Source organism: Colobus angolensis, unplaced genomic scaffold (assembly GCF_000951035.1).
Source record: "Colobus angolensis palliatus isolate OR3802 unplaced genomic scaffold, Cang.pa_1.0 Scaffold12, whole genome shotgun sequence".
Lineage (NCBI taxonomy): Eukaryota > Metazoa > Chordata > Mammalia > Primates > Cercopithecidae > Colobus > Colobus angolensis.
In genome coordinates, this window is record NW_012113141.1 from 12869203 (window position 1) to 12884983 (window position 15781).

Genomic DNA, 15781 nt, shown 5'->3' on the forward strand with positions numbered 1-15781 from the left:
TAAAAGGATGTCAGTTACAACAGGAATATATGTCAAACAAAAACAGGGTCTCAGCTTTGGTGGTTTTGGGAACCCTTTCTTCCTATTACTACTGCTTATTATCCAGGACCTGGCGTCTTCCCTTTGTCACCCAGGGCTGGTGTCTTCCCCTCACCACCCGGGACCTAGTAGTCTTCTCTGGAGCTAGTGTCTTCCCTGAGAGGCAAGACAGACCAGCGCAGCCAGAGTGCTGCTGCTAACATCACAGAGACAGCAGGCCCTGTCTTTGGCAGCTCTCCAGACTCTCTGTGGTTTGGTTTTATAGCCTGACACTTGAGGTGGCTCACAGCTTCCTTCTGGAGTGAACATTTAACATTCTGCCTGCCCGGCACCCCTCCCTTCTTCGGGGAACTGTATTCGCTTCCTTTTGAGCATCACTCTGCCCCTCTTACTGCCCCTCTCTGATATGTGAGCCAGGCCATGTTGCTGTAATAAACACTGAACTATCAGTGGCTCAAGACAATGCCCATGTCACAGCCAATGTGTGTGCCCCTGGTTGGACGCTGTCTATGTGGTCATTCACTAACCCAGGCCCTTCTCATCTGGTAGCTCTGCCCTCCTTAAAACTTTCTGCATTCAACTGGCAGATGAGGAAAGTCAAAGGAGTATCCCATAGAGAGTAAGTTTATGGGCCAGGCCCACATTTGTTGGCTAGAGTTCAATCTCGTGACTGTGATTGACTTACGATTTCAGTTAGCTACACCTAACTGCAAAGGTAGCAGGGAAGGTCTTCAGAGAGAAGGCCAAGATCCAGGGAAAGGTACTCCAGCTATGTGCCTAGACAGGAGACAGAGTCCTAGGGAAGGATTCTGTTTGGTCCAGCTGGGTTCTGTGTCCACTCCCTGGCCTGGTCATTTTGAACTGGAAGGCAGAGTTGTATCAGCTCCCATGGATTCAAATGAACATTTAGACAGTGTATCAGTTAGGTTTTGCTGCAGAACAAACAGCTATTTTTTATTAATGGCCTAAAACAACTATTCATTTTTTGCCTCTGAGACTGTGAGTGGAGTGAGAGGTTCTGCCGACTGGGCCAGGCTCATATGATCTCAGCTGGGCTCACTCACGTGTGTCTGCGGTCAGCAGGCAGGCTAGTTTAGAATGGCCTCACTCGCATATTTGGTAGCTGGCTTGCAGTTAACTGGAGCGACGTGGCAACCAAGCCATCTGTCTCTCATCACCCGTCAGGCTAGCCTGGGCTTGTTCAAATGGTCGGCTCAGGATTGTACAGCATTACTTCAAGCTCATTTCATCAGTCAAAACAAGTCCCAAGACAAGACGAGATTCAAGGCCTGGGAAAACAGACTTCTCCTCCTGATAGGGAGAGTTACAACATCACATTGCAAGGAACTGTGAATAACGGAAAGAAAATTGCAGGGTCAACAATTGCAACCTACCACAGCCAGTCTCTGCCACATAATGCCCTGGGAACCAACACAGCCCTGCCTTCCAGTCCACAGTGACTGGTCTGTGGAGGCAGATACCAATCAGAATCCTTCCCTAGCATTTTCCATCCTGGTGCTGGCATATCCCAGTCATACCTGTGTCTTTCTCAGTTACATGAGCCAGTGAATCACAGAGACCCACATTTGACTTGGGTCTCTACCAGGCACTGCTTTAGCCTCTGGAGAAACATCTGACAAATGTAACCCCTTACTGTTTGGTTGACCCACACTTAAGATGCACTTGATGCACTGATGGAGGCAGGATGGATGCACGAAAGGGCTGTGAGAGAGATATGGACACCAACAGGGCTAGTGGCAGCTGGCCCTTCTCCCAGCCGGGCCATGCCACTCCAGGAAGAGGGGTGAGTCGCCTGGCGTCCACCTGGGACTCAGAGACTCCAGGGTCAAACTGAGTATGGTCAGGGCCTGGGACCACATCACCCATCCCATGGATGATGGTGATGGGGACCCAGAATCCTGAGCTTTTTTGGGGCCCCTGCCCCCTAGAATGCATGCTCAGAAGATTCCACTGTAACTGGACAGAGTGAGACCACGAGTGCAATTGTCAGTCAGGGAGCTTTGAGTGCCAGCAACAGAAACTGATTTTGATTACCTTAAGGGAAGGAGAAAGGGTATTTGTTGGTAGGATGTGAGTGAGTGGAAAGGTGGAGGGAAGAATGGAAAATAAGCTCAGAACAGACAGGAGCCTGCCCCAGACAGGCTTGTCAGCAGGAACTGGTGGCCTTATCTGGCACTGATATAGGAAAGAATGAACTAATTCCACTTCTCCCCCTGTCTAGGTGTCAATTCCTGCCAGAGAGCATCTGGTTGGTCAAGCTGAGATCATAGACACACTGCCCCCACCCCGCAGACTTTCTCTTCACTGGTGATAAGAGAAAAGGGTCTGCTGGAAGGTGTCTTTGGGCCCCTGTAGTTTATTCCAGGGATTAGCAAACTACAATTTTGGGGTCCAAATCCAGTCAGGCTCCTGTTCTTATGCCCCTGAACTAAGAATCGATTTTATATTTTAAGCGATTACATTTTAAATGATTGTGTAATACTTGCATCACAGCCTCAATTTTGTCTCTTGGTCCACAAAATCTAAAGTATTAACTATCTGGCCCTTTAAGAAAAAGTGTATAGACCCCTGGCTTATACAGCAGGGCTCAGTCACCTGGGTACATTGATCCAGGAAGACAGGAAGGGCAGCTGGACACGGTGAAGATCATGTGAGTCTGTGTCTGTGTGTGTCTCTGTGTGCATATCTGCATGTCTGTGTGTCTGTATGTTTGGGTGTGTGTCTGTGTGTCTGTGTCTGTGTGTGTCTCCATGTGTCTGTGTCTCTATGTGCCTCTGTGTGTGTCAGCAGGGCTCCCTGTGTGTGTCTGTGTGTGTGTGTGTATGTGTCTCCGTATGTGTCTGTGTGTGTATCTGTGTGTCTGTGTACCTCTGTATCTATGTGTCTCTGTGTGTATCTGTGTGTATGTGGGTCTGTGTCTGTGTGTATCTGTGTGTGTTTATATGTGGGTATGTGGGTGTGTCTCTGTGTGTCTGTGTGTTTCTGTATCTGTGTGTGTATGTGTCTGTGAGTCTCTGTGGGTGTGTCTCTATGTGTCTGTGTGTGTGTCTATTTGTCTGTGTGTCTCTTTGTGTGTCTGCATGTATCTCTGTGTGTGTCTGTTTCTCTGTGTGTGTCTGTGTGTGTGTCTGTATATGTGTGTCTGTGTCTCCATGTGTTTCTGTGTGTCTCTGTGTGTGTGTCTCTATGTGTGTGTCTGTGTGTCCGTGTGTGTGTGTCTGTGTATATACGTGTGTGTGTCTGTGTTTTCTGTGTGTGTCTGTGTGTGTGTCTGTATATGTGTGTCTGTGTCTCCATGTGTTTCTGTGTGTCTCTGTGTGTGTGTCTCTATGTGTGTGTCTGTGTGTCCGTGTGTGTGTGTCTGTGTATATACGTGTGTGTGTCTGTGTTTTCTGTGTGTGTCTGTGTGTGTCTCTCTCTGTGTGTCTGTATGTGTGTGTGTGTCTGTGTGTCCATGTGTTTCTGTGTCTGTGTGTGTGTGTCTCTGTGTGTCTGTGTGTCAGCAGGGCTCCCTGTGTGTGTCTCTGTGGGTATGTCTCTATGCGTGTCTGTGTGTGTGTCTCTATGTGTGTGTCTCTGTGTCCTTGTGTGTGTGTCTGTGTATATATGTGTGTGTCTGTTTTCTGTGTGTGTCTATGTGTCTGTCTCTCTGTGTGTCTGTTTCTATATCTGTGTGTGTGTTTCTGTGTGTGCTGGTGTGTCTGTGTGTCCATGTGTTTGTATGTCTGTGCATGTGTGTCTATGTGTCTGTGTGCATCTGCATCTGTGTGTCTGTGTATGTATGTGTCTGTGTTTGTGTCTGTGTGTCTTGAAACTGAGATGTCTCCCCACCAGCTCTTCCATCTAGGAAGAAACCCAGGAATTAAGGTGACATGATTTGGACAGGATGCTCTTCATTGCAGTTGTCAGGTTAATGGAAGCAGTACTTTTGCAGTGCAATTCAGAGCAGGAAGGAGTGGGAGCTTTGTAAATGCAGAAAATCAGGGTGACTGTCAGGAAAAGGGTCACGATGACATAAAATGGAGAATGTGAATGTTTCTTCTAGACCTGGTCACCTTCATCCACCATGTGGGAGGTTCCACTCTCTGAAACTGCCATGTAGAAAGATCTCACGGAGTGGCCACATGCAAAGTGAGAGAAGCTCAGTGAGCCCTGCTGGCTGAGTCTTTCCAGCCTGGGCCCCAGACCTGTGAGTGAAGAAGCCTTCAAGATGACCCCAGCCCAGCCACCATCTGGCTGAGGCTGTGTGCCTTCCTCAAGGAAGAACCACATAACTGAGTCCAGTCAAGCTCTGGATCCTGAGCAGAATCCGTGATTGTCATGGTTTAAAGCTACTGTTCTGGGCTAGCTTGCCGTGCAGCAATAGGAACCCAAACCACCACGTTGGAGGGAATTCATCTCTGTTGTGCAGGATGTGCTGGATCTGCAGACATTTGCCAAGAGCACATGCTTGGGGAATGGAGGGACGGGGGTAAACCCTCTCCATCCTCTCCTGGGAACCCCCAGGACCATCCAAACAGGATGCCCCAGCTCAGTGATAGAGCGGGGACCCAGAAGGGCCCAGGCTTTCTTCACGGCTTCAGGAAACGGTGGGGTGTTCCAGGGAAGGGGAGAAATTGATGGATGGTGGGAAGAGATGGAAGCAGGGGAGGGAACTGTGGGGAGCTTCCCAGGGGTGTGAAGAGGACCCTCCCTCCATCCACTAGACAGAGGACACATCCCTCCTGTTTGTGAGGGCATTCTGGTGCTAGGCTGGGCACCTTGCCTAATTCCTCCTAGCCCCAAAGACTCTGAGACTTCAAAACCATCACCCAAGGCTGGGCATGGTGGCTCATACCTGTAATCCCAGCACTTTGGGAGGTTGAGGTGGGAGGATGGCTTAAGTCCAAAAGTTTAAGACCAGCCTGGGCAATATAGTGAGACCCTGTCTCTACAAACCTCAAAAAAAAAAAAAAAAAAAACAACTGGGCATAGTGGCACAGATCTGTAGTCCCAGCTACTCAGGAGGCTGAGCTGGGAAGATTGCTTGAGCCCAGGATATAGAGGCTGCAGTGAGCCATGACTGTGCTACTGCACTCCAGTCTAGGCGACAGAGCAAGTCCCTGTCTCAAAACAAAACAAAACAAAAAACTATCACCCAACCCCACCCTGGGGAAAGGCAGGAGCGGGTCTGGAGCTATAAGTCTAGGAGTGGTTCCGCTGGGTCCAGAAAGGAGGCAGCTTCTCCCTTGCCGTGGCCTCTGAGCTGAGCAGGGCATCTGCCCCCAGTTGTGCGCAGATGGACAAATGCGAACACATCTGCGAACCTCTTGACTCGAGGAACAGGAGGGGGCAGGAAGGAGACCTCCTGTCCCAGGGTTCAATCTGGAGGGCCTAAGGCTTGGTGCTGCTGGAAGCAGGAAGAGCACCAGCAGCCACCGGGGCGACTTGCGTAATGGGGCGCCCTCCCCTCCGGCCATTAACAAGACCCGGAGACAGGAACAGGAACCCCAGGTGGGCCATCTCACCAGCCCTCAGGGGCTTCATAAAGGAAGAAGCTGGAAAGGCCCAAGGATGCAGGTGCCAGAGAGGCCCCAGAAGCCCCATGCCACCTGCTAAAGATCAGCCCCTGCCTCTGCTGCTGCCAGAGGAGACCAGAAGGAGCAAGTGCAAAGAGGAGCCAGGTGTGTGTCAAGGCCTTGGAGGAAAGTGTCACCTCTAGGGGTGCTTTGAGCCACCTTCACCCCGTGAGCATTAACCATACCATTAAGGAGCCCTCACAGGTCCACCTCTCACACTTCCCATGTGAACTGCACACCTCCTGAGAGAGGGAGTCTCTAGGATGACTTCATGCTCAGGTGCTGGTGACTCACCTGAGCTGGGCTGAGGGCAGGGAAGAGGCTCGGGAGACAGGCTGCTGCTCCTTGACCATCCTGTCTCGTGCTGCCCAGCCCGAGTGATGGAAACTTAGGCAACGCCCTGAGAAGGTGGCCCACAGGGCCATGTGGTTCCTGCTGGGCCTGGAATCACTTCCTGGTATGGTGACACCAATCCTTGAACCTCAGAGCTGGCAAGGCCACAAGGAGCCTGCCCAGGGCAGGGAGTAAGAGAAGCCAGTTGCCATGCTTCTGTAGCCATGTGGCCTCATGCACTCTCAGGGCCTCATTGCCTCACCTGGGCAGTGGGCGTCCTGCCTTCACATCTCCTCTCCACAATCCCCACTTGCTGAACAGAGCGGATGAGTGAGCAGATGAGACCAGGGCTGTGAGAGGGCTCTGTGGAATGTGGGGGACGGTGCACACAGAGGACGCACTATCCTTGCTCTGATGCCCAGGAGAGGTAGGCCTGGCCCTTACCCTCATGAAGTCCCAGCCTCGTCAGGGAGACCCACTGTTGACTTGTGGAAGTTCAGATGGATTAGTGTTGAAACAGAAGTGCCTACAAAGCACTGTGGAAATGTGGAGCAGGCTAGCAGGCAGGGCCTAGGGCGCGTCAGGTTGACTAAGTGCTCAATTATTTGCTCCTGCACGCCATGAGGGATTTAGTCTGTTTTGTTTGCTGCTGTGTCCCTAGTGCCTGGAATAGAGCCTGGCATACAGCAGGTGCCTAATAATTACTTGTTGCATGAATGAATGGATGAATGAACAAGAGAGAGGGAAGGGAAGGCTATCAGGTGAGCTGAACCATAAAGGGTGAGTCAGAGGTGAGGTGGGACCGACAGTCCAACACACAGGAACAGGACGTGCAGGCACTCAGAGGCCCATGGCAGAGAGTACATCTGGAAGTGGTGGTTTCCATGGGGCCTGCCGGAGAGGAAGACAACGTGGGGGAATCTGGGTTTGGGAATCTGGGTCTTCACTCTGAGGACAGTAGGGAGCTATAGGGGGTAGCCTGCTAATTAGATGTGGTGGGTTTGGTTTTTCAGATAGCTTTTTCAGGTAGTGTCTAATTCAATGGCTTTTAGTATACTCACAGACTTGTGAACCACCCCAATACATTTTAGAACATTTTTACCACCCCAAATAGAGATCCCACACCCACTGGCTATCATCCTCCAACCTCCCATCCCCTCAGACTTAGAAAAGCACCAATATATTTTCTGTCTGTATAAATTTGCCTGTTTTGGACATTTTATATTAATGGAATCCTACACAAGGTGGACTTTTGTGACGAGCTTCTTTCACCAGGCGTAATGTTTTCGAGGTTCATTCCTGTCAGGCATCAGTACCTCATTTCTTTTTATTACCAACTAATATTCCATTGTGTGGATTTACCACCTTTTGTGTGTCCATTTGCCAGCTGATGGACATTTGGGATGTTTAGAAGTGGTTTTTAAAAAGATCCTCAGATGGTTAAAATTAACAAGGCTAAAAATACCAAGTGCTGGTATGGATGTGGAACAACCAGACCTCTCATATATTAGTGCCGGGCATCTATAATGGTACGACCACTTTGGGAAAGTTTGGCAGTTTCTTATAAAGATAAACATATATTTACTATATATCCCAGAGAGTTAACTTATAGGAATTTACCCAAGAGAAATGAAGACATATCCACACAAAAACATGTACACAAGTGGTCAGGGCAGCATTATCCATAACAGTAAAAATCTGGAAACAGTCTAGTTGTTCGTCAATATGAGAATTAATAAACAAATTGAGTTATGTTTATAAAATGGAAACTTATCCAACAATAAAGTCACAAAAGATGGATGAAGACGAAAAACACAGTGGATGAAAGAATCCAGACATAAAGGAGTATTACTGTATAATTACTAAAAAATTATATTTTATGTGAAGCTTAAGAACCCACAAAGCTCATTTCTTGGGGGTAGAAGTCAGCACAGAGGGTTTTTTGGGTGTAGGCTGGGTGACTGGAGGCAGGGGTAGAGAAAACTTTCCAAGGTGATTGAAATATTCTATGCCTTGACGTGACTGGGTATCAGTAGCACAGGGGTATGCATTTGTCAAAACTCTTTAAACTTCATTCTTAACATCCATGCATTGTATTAAATGTCAATTATGCCTGAATAAAGGAGGGGAAAAACGATCCACCTGGAAGAATGAAGGAGACTGGACTTCGGGGCTAGGATTGGAGGGCAGGGAGGGGCCTACTGCAGTCTGTAAGGTAGGGGGCCGCAGAATGGGGAGACCAGAGGGATGCTAAGGAGGTACAGAGGAAAAGGTGGGTGCCTGATTGGCAGGAGTGAGGTCAGTGGGAGAGAGGGGGCAAGGGTGACTCAAGTTCCTCTCTTGGCACCTGTTATGGGTTAGTTCTCAGCCTGGTCCAGCTCCATCCCATGGGCTTCCTGGCTGAGTGAAGCCGGGCCCCGGCTGACTCACTTCTGACCATGAGGTGTGCCCAGCCCTGGTCGGCTGGCCTCACAGGCTCACCTGTGTCATCCTCCTGTGATGCTACCTGACTCATGGAAGGAGAAGCCCGGACGACTTGGGCTTTGTGTAATCAGTGGACAGAGCCCTCTGGCTCTCCAGATGTGCTTAGCAAGCCACCTTGACTCATGGGTGGCTTGGGGTACCCAGGGAACCTTCAGAACCTGCATTGAGAACAGCCTTGGAAGAGTAGCACAATCTCTCTGCATTACAGAGGAGAAGGCTGAGGTCCAGGAGGGCAGGAGGTAGCTCCAGATCCCCTCTTCCCACCTTCTCCCTATTCCCCTCTGATTTCAGCTCTGCAGCTGGTACAGTGGCCCACACTGGAGACAGAGGAGGGGCAGTGGTGGGAAGCCCCCAGGACTCACGACCCCTCTGAGTACAGTGCACTATGGTGGGGAGGCACAGACACCCTTGGCCGGCGCTCTTTGAGTGCCTCAGCAGCTCAAGTGTGCAGTGGCCTTGGGAAGAGCTTGTGGGAAAGTCCCAGGCATATGTCATCCTGTTGTCATCTACCCCACCCCAAGGACTTCCCCATATGAGCATCTTCTCCTTATTATCTAGCCCAGCCCCCTTGCCTCAGACAAGGACTTCCCAATTCCCCTGAGATGTATTATGCTAAATCCTGAGAAATAAACCTCTTTGAAGGGGAGAAGATAATGCACCTTCTGGGCTCCACTTCCATGCCAGCACACTGAACTCTTCTAGAATAAAGGAATTGTGTTTGTGTTTTTAAAATGCTTTATTGAAGTATAACAAAAATATAATGAGTACACAGATCATCAATGTAGAATTTGGTAAATATATACTTATGTACACTATGCAGATCAAGATTTAAAACATTTCCAGGACTCCAGAAGGCTGGCTCCCTTGTACCCACTTCCAGCGACCCCCTCCCTCAAAGTAGCCCCTATTCTGACTTCTCTCACCATAGATTAGTTTCACCTACTCTTGTACTTTCCATAATCATATAGCATATCCTCAAGATTTTTGTTTCTTCTTAATATAATGTCTGTGAGATTCATCCGTGTTGCTGCCTGCATCAGCAGCTGTTCTTTTTTATTGTTGAGTAGCATTCCACTGTATGGATGTACCACAATGCATGTATTCACCTTACTGTTCATGGGCACTTAGGTTGTTTCCAGTTTGAGGCACCTATGAACGTTCATATGAAGTATTTGTGTGGACATACATTCTGATTTCTCCTTTTTTTAATTTTTTATTTGTTTTGAGATGGAGTCTCGCTCTGTCACCCAGGCTGGAGTGCAGTGGTGCGACCTTGGCTCACTGCAAGCCCTGCTTCCTGGGTTCACGCCATTCTCCTGCCTCAGCCTCCTGAATAGCTGGGACTACAGGTGTCCACCACCACACTCAGCTAATTTTTTGTATTTTTAGTAGAGATGGGGTTTCACCCTGTTAGCCAGGATGGTCTCGATCTCCTGACCTCGTGATCCGCCCACCTTGGACTCCCAAAGTGCTGGGATTACAGGCATGAGCCACTGTGCCTGGCCTTTAATTTTAATTTTTTAAAAAATAGAGATGAGATCTCACTATGTTGCCCAGGCTGGTCTCACACTCCTGAGCTCAAGTGATCCTCCTTTCTCGGCCTCCCAAAGTGCTAGGATTACAGGGATGAGCCACCATGACTGGCCCTCATTTCTTTTAAATATATGCCTAGAAGTGGAATTTCTGAGTCATAGGTAAGCATATTTTTAGCTTTAGTAGGTAACTGCCAAACAGTTTTCTAAAGTTATTGTACTAACTGACACTCCCACTAACAATGTATGAAAGTTCCAGCTATGCCACATCCTCAGCAATCCTTTTTAATTTTAGTCATTTTAGTGGGTATATAATAGTATCTCATTGGGGCTTTAATTTGCTTTCTCCTGATGACTAAAGATGCTGTCTGTCTACCTTCTCACATGCTTACTGGTCATTTGGATACCTTTTTGTGTGTGTGTAAAATGCTTGCTCAAGTTTTTTGACCACTGTCTATTGGGCTGTTTCCCTTTTCTTATTGATTGATATAAGTTCTCTATATGTACTGAATATGAACTTTTGTCAGATGTATGTATTGTGACTATCTTGTCCTACTTTGTAGCTTTTTTCCTTCCTTCCTTTCTTCCTTCCTTCCTTCGTTCCTTCCCTCCTTCTCTTTCTTTTGATACTCAGTTGCTCAGGCTGAAATGCAGTGGTGTGATCCTAGCTTACTGCAACCTGGAATTCCTGGACACAAGCAATCCTCCAGCCTCAGCCTCCCAAGTAGCTAGGACTGTATACAGGCACATGCCACCATGTCCAGTTCTATTAAAAATTTTTTTTTTGTAGAGACAGAGTTGTGCTATGTTTCCCAGGCTGGTCTTGAACTCCTGGTTTCAATGGATCCTCCTGCCTTGGCCTCCCAAAACACTAGGTTTACAAGCATGAGCCACTGCACCCAGCCTGTAGCTTCATTTCTTAATTCTATTTCGTTAATGGTGACTTTTGATGAATACAGGTTGCTAATGCTAATGAAGTCTAGGTTATCTGCCTTTTCTCTTACGTTTCATGCCTTTTGCAGCCTCTGTAAGAAATCTTTGAGAAGCCTGTTTATGCCAGCTTCCATTCTATCCTCGCTCCAGTGTAGGAGTCAGTCCGTTATTTACTCTCCAGCCATCTGTCCATCAATTCACCTGCCCACCTAGCATCCACCCACCCACTCATCTCCCCGTCCATACTCTATCACCACTCATACATTCACCCATCCATCCACCCACTGATCTACCAATATTTATTGCCATCACTGTGAGCTGAGTGATGACAGGTATTAAGAGACTGAGATGGTGGAGGAGCTACTGAGATGAACAAGACCTCCAAGGAGCTTATAATCTGATGGGAAAAGCACAGTATACACAAATCCTTGACAGATTTTTATCTACCCCCATGTTGTTCTGAAGTCTGTAGCTTTCATTCATTACTCTCTGGAACCTCCAACCATTTGTCATTGTTCTGTGACACTCCTTCCAATACTTGTAGATTGTCTGATTTCCACAGGCCTGAGCTGCAAATAGAAAACCTGACCTCCCTTGTTATGGAGACTTGGCCTTTATTGATGTGGCCTCAGATGGTTGCCAGCCCTGACCCATCAATGGCTTAAATTCTGCTTGTGAGCAGCCTGTATTCAGAGAAGTGTGCCCCAGTTGGGGGACAACTTCTCCCAGGGCTGACTGACCAGCTGTGGGGGTTTGAAGGTTGACTCTGTGGGACTGGCAGGTGGCCCAGTCTGGCAGCAGAGAGGCGGGCAGTGGGCCCCAGCAGGAGTTTCAACAGGCTGACAGAGTGGGCAGAGAGGGAAGTGGGGGTGGGTATAAGCTGTCACACTAAAGGGTAGTCTCCTTCCTGGCTTGAAAATGGGGTGGATTCTGGCTCTTTGTTGCTGGGTCTCAGGACAAGCTGGGGCCTAGGGTCTTGAGGTGGGGCCTGGGGATAGTGGCAGGGAGGTCAGTAGGCCTCTACTCCTCCCGGGAGGCCCCCATCTGGACTCTAGTTGCAAACTGGGCAAATGTACCCCAGCTCCCCAGCCCTAGCCTCTGCCTGCCTCCCTCACCTTGACCTCTTCCTAGGGGCAGTGGCTCAAAACCAACAAAAACAACAAATATCCCGCCAGCCCTGTCTGTCCCCAACATAGCCAGGCCCTGGTCACTCCTCTGAGATTCGACCGCCCAGAACTCCCCAGCAGGCCTGGCTGCGGTCCCGCCTGGCAGCACCTGCCCTCCCGAGGACACTGACCCTTTGTTGGAGTAGACGGCTTGTGGGGACAGCCTTGAGGAGGGGCTGGGCTGAGCGGGTCAGGCTGGCGCCAGGCGAGACCAGGAGCCTCAGCACACGAGGCCTCCTATACGGTGGCCTAGCGGGGGCAAGACCGGGCCCTGAGCAACAGTCCAACCGCAGAGTCTGATGGGGTTGGAGCCGGGGTCAGGAACAGGGAGGGTGAGCAGGGCCTCTACACCAGACATGCAGAGTCCTTCCTCTTTCCCTCTCACCTTTCTCCCCTGAGCTCAGCCCCTCTCCCTACGGTGACTCTGCCAGCTCCAGCCCAGGGGAACCACACCCACTCCTGCCAGGGGTGACTGGACCCACCCTTCTTGTCCCTCCACCAGGCAGACAGCCTCAGAGTGGACCCTCTGCTACCTCTTTCCTCTGAACTTAGGGTAACAAAGACACCCTGGCTGGAAGTCAGACCTTCCTGGGTTCGGTGCCTGAACTGACCAGAGGCAGGTCTGGGCCTAAAGGAGGTCATTTCTGGCCTTGCTCTGTGGCAGCCTAACACTAAGTGTTTTCCCTGTGGCATCCCATTGGACTGCACAGCAGTCTCTGGAGGAGGTACCGATATTAGCAGCATCAATCAGTGGGGAGCCCAGGTGTGAGCCCAGGCTGTCTGATTCCTGAATAGTCCACACAGCACAGGGAGGTGCTGGGGGAAGAGGGAGCCTGTTCCTCCTCCTGATGGAGATGGGGAGTGGCTGGTGGATCTCACAGGGAGGGTGTGCATTTTACAGCCATCACTCCAGACACAGAATTTGGGCAGAGGGCTGTGCCCAGAGGTGGAGAGATGACAGAGAAGGCTGTGTGACAGTCTGGGTAGCAGCCATGGGGGCAGCCCAGGGGTCTCCCTTTAGGAAAGAATTTGCTGCTCAGCTGCAAAGAGTACAGACCCCGCCTCAGCCATCAACAAGAGACCATGCTTCCTGGGCAGCCCCAGCAAATACTGAGCACAGCAGCCCTGGCCATTTGAGCTCAGTGGGGATGCCTCTCATGGCCACCTGTGCTCAGGAACTCCTGCTGGGTTGGCCCAGGACCGGGAAGATCTGTGTCGCTGTCTGAGGCTGTTCCTTCCCAGCCCTGCTTCGCCACTGGTCTTCCACAGGCACGACTCCCCTGTAAAACCGCGTGGGCTCTCAGCTATGTCTCAGCCTGTGCTTCCTGCAGGACCCAGGACAGAACTTCAGCTACTGCAGTGGCAGAAGGGAGGGATGGGAAGGAAACTTCACCTCTGTGCTACTGCCCACTAATGGCATAACCTCATTCCACCTCTGGGTGCCTCAGTTTCCTCATAAAATAAAGCTAATGATCTCTGGATTATAATCTCCTCCTCGTGGGATTACTATGGGGACTCAATGATTGAATGAATGTGAAGAGCTCAGCACAGTACTTAGGTTAATTAATAAACACAGTTATTGAGACTTTTGGCTGCACTTGTAATGAATAGTTTGACAGGCTTCTCTTTGCTTTAGTGTAAGCTCCTTTAGGACAGGGACCAGGCAGGTCCATTTAGCACAAAGCTTGACACCAGTGGGTGCTCCATAAAGGTTTGTCAAAGGAATGAATGGATAGGAGTAAATTAGATGGGGTGGGGGCGGGCGTGCATGGTGGCTCACACCTGTAATTCGAGCACTTTGGGAGACTGAGGCAGGAAGACTGCTTAAGGCCAGGAGTCCAAGACTGACCTGAGCAACATAAGAAGACCTCATAAAAAAAATAAATAAATAAAATGGGCATGCACCAGCCAAATATGACAAGATGACACCCAGTCTGTACTGGGATCCCTGGGTGGGTGGTCATGCCATTATCTGACATGGGTGTCTAGAAGGAGAGGTGAGGTGGGGTGGGGAGGGATAATGACTTCCCACAGGGCTATGGTGTTTGGGGGTTCTGTAGACCTACCACATGAACAGAGCCCAGGCTGAAGGAGGTGCCTGACCAGGGCTCCTGTCAAACCCCATCAGGAATCCACTGCATGTCCTCAACAGGAGTTCTGGTTATCTCCAGTTGTGTAACAAATCACCCCAGACTTAGTGGTGTGAAACAACCTCACTCATTTATCATTATCTTTTCTCGTGGTTCTTAGCACTGACTGGGCTCAGCTGGGCAGTTCTCACTAGGGGCTCTCAGATGGCCGCAGTCTGATGGTAGCTGGGTCTGGAGTCCTCTCAAGGCCTTCTCACTCACGTGTCTGGCAGCTGAGACCTCAGCCAGGCAGTCAGTTGGAAAGCACGCTGTGTCCTCTCCATGTGGCCTGGGCTTCCTCATGGTGTGGGAGCTGGGTATCAAGAACCAGAGCCCAAGAGCAAGAGCCGGGCAGAAGCTATGTTGCTTTCATGACCTGCTGCCGGGAGACACATGGCCTTACTTCTTCCACATGCTGCTGGTTAGAAGTGAGTCCCAGAGGCCAGCCCATATTCAAGGGAAGAGAAATAAGACTCCACCTCTCAATGCCAGGGGCGGAAAAGAAATTGCATGTTTTAAAATCACTGCACCAGGGAAGACTGGCAGCATAGCCCCTTCAGACTCTAGGATGAGCCCTGACTCTAATGGGGACAGTTTAGAAGCTCAAGTGACAACTAGCATGGCCGAAGACCTCGGCATCTGTGGCACACAGTTGAGTCCTTTTTTGTTCCTTTGAGACAAGGCCTCATTCTGTCACCCAGGCTGGAGCACAGTGGTGTAAACACAGCTCACTGCAGCCTCCATCTCCTGAGCTCAAGCGATCCTCCCACCTCAGCCTCCCAAGTAGCTGGGACTAGAAGTGTGCACCGCCCCCCATTAAGTTTTTAATTTTTTGTAGAGGTGGGGTCTTGCTGTGTTGCCCAGGCTAGTCTTGAATTCCTGGTCTCAAGCAATCTTCCCACCTCAGCATCCCACAGTGCTGGGATTACAGGTGTGAACCACCATGGTTGGCCATAGTTGAGTCTTAATAGTAGCTGCTCCATGAAGAAGTGTGAGTGAATTCATGAGTAAGGGAGAGTGACCAGGGCCTGGCCAGCATCCAGCTCTCAAACTTGGACCTTGCCTGGTCCCCTCAGCCTTCTGTGTTTGGACCCTGCCCATTCAGGGTCTAGGTTGGAGACCCGTCTCACTTTTTCCAGAATTTGACCCTGTCCTCTGTGCCAGGCTTGGGGTCCAACTGTTGGAAATCCTGTATGGATGACCACTGCCTGCCTACGGGCCACCAATCAAGCCTTCATGAGTAAGGGAGAGTGACAGGTATATACCACCATGCCTGCCTAGTTTTTAAAAATTATCTTAGAATTTTAATTTATTTAGAAATTATTTAGAATTTTGATTTTTCAGAAATTTAATTTGTGTAGAGATAGGGTCTCACTATGTTGCCCAGGCTGGTCTCAAACCTCTGGGCTCAAACGATCCTCCTGCCTCAGCCTCGCAAAGTGCTGAGATTACTTTGGGATCCATCTGGCTACTTGTTGATTCCTCTGGTGTCTACTAAGATCCTCGTTTTCATCTGGCTCTGGTCCACTGACACAGTCCCTACTGTCATTTCCTTGTCCAACCACATGGCCTCCAGGTCTTCAGGC